We start from the raw sequence: 4,129 nt of genomic DNA, 5'->3' as shown, positions 1-4,129 counted from the left end.
ATTTGTGAAAGTTTTTTCAGAGACATCCAAACTCTGGGTGAAAGCAATGCACCATATACATCAGATTTAGCACAGCTACTGTCCTGTGCAGTGGTGTGCAGAAGCCCACATTTAAACATGCTGATGAAAATGTTTGCAGATCAGCAGCCTGGGCAGTCAGACATAGCCTTCCAGTAAAAGGATATCAACAGTCAGGCCTCAGTGCCACAGCCACAGGAAGTGACACGTCTCCTCAGTGTCTCCACACAAAGAGGAACAAGTCAAGCCCCATCACATACCAAATTTGACAGAACTCAGGGTGAGCTTCTGCCTGCTGTTGACAGTTCCTGTCTGGAATGGCTGTAAGGTTTGTTCTTCTTGTGCGGATCCAGTGCAGTGAAATGATCTTGTCTCTTGTCTGTGTCTAAGCTGTGCAGCGGTGACGCTTGGAAACATCCCCATTCCCTCTCAGACCGCACCAACCAAGCCCAGCTAGAGAGAGAGTCACCAGCTTGCCCCAGTCATCCAGGACTACAATGCCCTGCTGACAACTCAAGCTAGGTTTGAAACAGTTACTTATACAAGTTACCAGCACTAGCTGGTTGACCAGCTCATAGTACCCAGCTAGACCAGCTTATGACCAACTTGACCACCTCAATCAAGCTGGTTAAGCTGGCATAGCTGGATTTTATAGGAACGAGTGCATAAATTTGGTAAACAGTGTTTTCTCAGAACACTATTTTAAAAAAAGAAGACAAACAAGAGACGATATGGACAAGGTCATCCTCAGTCGACCTAACCACCTCGCCAGTAGTCTTGGGTCCTCTTATACAAGTCCCAATAGAAGATTCATTATCTCAGTGGCCATTCATCATTGCCACCTTATCAGCAGTGACATAACAAGGCCTTGGGGCTCTTTTAGGTGTCCCTTATGCACAGTAGGCCCGTAGAACTCCCAGCAGTACAGACCCGCTTTGTGTTCCAACGCTTGGTGCGGCGTAAGCTAGCTCAGAAACCCCCCCAGTTCTCCCTCCATTGCATTACATTGCAGTTATTTAGCTCAGTTATTTAGACACTTTTATCCAAAGTAGCTTTCAGTTGATGAGACTAAGCTGGGAGAATCCAATGTGGGTTTAAGGCTGGCCTAAAGGTTGCATGGCTCTTATAGTGGCTACACCGGGGCTTGAGTCACCAACCTTCCAGGTCCCAGTCATGTACCTGAGCCACTAGGCTACAGGCTGCCCTCCCCACCCTAACGCTGGTGGGAGGCTGTGCCCAATGGCCTGGCTGACGTCTGAGCAAACGGAGTGTGCTCTGTCCCTGCTCTGTGATTGGAGGATGGGTCTTTTCTGCTACCATCATCACAGCTCACCACATGTGGCCTGAATAAGAACATTTTTTAAAGTCAGGGTCACATTTCTGCAACAGGGCGGTGATGTAGCTGGGGCTGGCGTTCTGGGACAGCCGGGGGGTCTGGTCCTGCCCCCGACAGGGAGCCCGCAGTGTCAGGGGAAGCCATTTTCGGCTGTCTGCCCACTACCTGCCCGTCTCAGTACTTTCACTTCACGAAACCTTCCGGTTGACATGCAGCTCGTCACTAAAATAAATAAGCACAGACACGCTAAATGCATACCGACATACATCCAAGTCAGGGTCACAGATTGAGAGAGAGAGAAAGAGAGAGAGAGAGAGAGAGAGAGAGAGAGAGAGAGAGAGAGAGAGAGAGAGAGAGAGAGAGAGAGAGAGAGAGAGAGAGAGTCTTCTCATCAACAGATTGCAGCAAAACAGTTTCCTTCTGAATTGTGCAATTTCGACGCATGTGTGAGCACATAGAGAGGGAGAGTGACTGTGTGTGTGTGTGTTGTGTGTGCGTGTCTGTGAAAGAGAGGGGGGGTAGAGAGAGAGAGGATCGCTCTGTCGCTCTCTCGCTGCCGGCTAGGAGGAGCCTGCGTTTGGCACTAGGACACAGTTTGATTGTTAGCGCGGCGCTGTGGATTCAGAGGACGGAGGAGTCAGAGGAGTGAGGAGCAGTGGCCGTGCGGCTCCCGGCGCTCGGCTATCATCAGCTCAACGCAACAGACGGACGGCACTAGCGCATCAGCTCAGATTCAAGGGAAAGCAAAACAGACCGCACTTTTCTCACCTTGTTTTCAATGGCAACAAGCTACGAGGCGCCCCCCCTAGAATCTAATTTTATTACGAATGTAACCCATTTTGAGAAGTTCCACTTTTGTGGCGTAACTGATTGTATGCCACTTCAACGCTGAGGAGTGGAGACTGGACGGTTTCACAAGTAATCTTTTGAAATTATTTATTCTGCAAATGGCCCAGCATCTTTGGACTTAGCCCCAGCGCACCGGAGGTATTGGCTCTTGTTGGGGGAGGCGGTGTCCCGGAGCCGCGATTTTCGCAAGGGGATTACGCAGAGAGTCTGTCCCTTAAATCCGCCTGGTGCAGTTCCGCCGGAGTGCTGCCGTGTAGATTGGAACAACGAACGCGAGTTGTGACGCCGGTCCACCGGAGCTCATCAGGAACTGCTGCGCACTGCCGAGACTGCAAGAGAAAACACTCTAGACCGACTCCATCGCAACTTCGACACTGGGCTACAAACAGGTGATAAAAAGCAAACGAATGTGCGTTATGTATACAGATGGGTTCTTTTTTAACAAACGGATGCGTTTGCATATTGAGTGCGTGCAATGGGTATGCAGTTTTGCTTGCATGTTCTTCAAACGTGTAAATTGTATTCGTTTAGTTCTGGTGGTTTTGGTGGACTGTCATTTGCCTACTGGCGCTTGATTAAATTAGCTGTATGAGCTACAGGGATCATTGTTGGCGAGGGGGGATGGTGGGGTGAACGGGGTGATGGCCCTGCGCGCTCTGGGACAGTCTCTGGACGCGCGCAGTAAGAGGCGTACAGTTAGCACGGCTGGGACTTTCTGCTGCTGTACAACTGTTACTTATATATGGAGACTTTGATAGATGTACAAAATCTATATAACGCTCGGTGGCGTTGTGGTTAGCACTGTTGCCTCATAAGCAGCATGTTCTCCAGACATGCATGTCAAGTTAGGTATGCTCGTGCCATCAGAAGTGGAGTTGGTCCCCTCACGCTACAGTGTGGCTTCCCACAGCTCCTGAGTAAATAGGATGTCAAATGCAGATATATATTTTCTTATATTAAACCTGTTTTACATACATTTATCACAGTTTTACATGCGGCAATTGGTTTGCTGTAGTGTAGTGGTTAAGGTAAAGGACTGGGACGCGGGGGCAAGCCGTGTGTAGGTGTAGAGCCCTACGATGGTCACTACGGCTCGAATCCGCCCTTTGCCAAACCATGACATAAATAATGGAAACTATTTCCTTGTAGAATTGTCCCATAATCATGTTTGTTGTGTCATAATATCTCCAGCTCCATTTCACTATGGATAGGAAATCCTTTCTGCCTTCATTCTACTTAATAGTTATCTCAAATACAATTAGGGTATTTGGCTCTGTCCCCCACTGTTCACTCTGAACAATATGGGATATGCAATTTGTTTTAAGTACATTGTTTTTAATGGCTGTTATTGTAACTCTGTAAATGTTTTTTTAATTTTTTAATTTTATTGTTTCAAATTGTTAAAATTAGGGATATGTTACGGCCCCCTGCTCTGTGCTACTTATTCTGGCGTTACTTCACAGGTGCCTTGTTGGCGGAGCACCAGGTCGTTTGCGCAATTGGGAGCACCTGTGACCAGATGTTAAAATGTACCTGACTCTTGCCTGAAGGAGGGAACTCTCTTCCCACGTACCTGTTGGTTCTTTTTGGGTTTGCATCAGACAACATTGCTTCAGCATACTTTTCACACATCCACTCACTCACACTACTGATGCAACTGACTTTCACACTACACATTTTTGTTAACTGGTTATTTCAAATAAATTTGACCTTGTTTTTTAAATGCGTCAGTGTGCGTCTCCGTCTTTGTCACGGCCAATGAGCCAGGTCGTGACAGATAATGAAGTACATAATTTAATATCTTCTAATCCTGACAAACTTTACATTCAAATGATAATAATATCAAGCAGGAAATAAAATGAAAGGCAGGCAGCTGGTTGGATGTTGGGTTAAAGTTTTTATGGCAACTGAAGGAGAACAATATTT

At 47.2% G+C, this 4,129-nt stretch overlaps 1 long non-coding RNA gene across 1 annotated transcript; it reads left to right on the top strand.

Annotated features, from left to right (window-relative positions):
- Nucleotides 1-1,885: 1,885 nt before the first annotated feature.
- Nucleotides 1,886-3,926, top strand: LOC133137507 (uncharacterized). The gene is made up of 2 exons (XR_009709611.1): nucleotides 1,886-2,592; nucleotides 3,667-3,926. It is a non-coding gene; the product is annotated as an uncharacterized LOC133137507 (long non-coding RNA).
- The last annotated feature ends 203 nt before the right edge of the window (nucleotides 3,927-4,129 follow it).

Source organism: Conger conger, chromosome 9 (genome assembly GCF_963514075.1).
Source record: "Conger conger chromosome 9, fConCon1.1, whole genome shotgun sequence".
NCBI lineage: Eukaryota > Metazoa > Chordata > Actinopteri > Anguilliformes > Congridae > Conger > Conger conger.
Note: the sequence above shows the minus strand (reverse complement) of the source record. Positions and strands in the feature narration are given on the sequence as shown.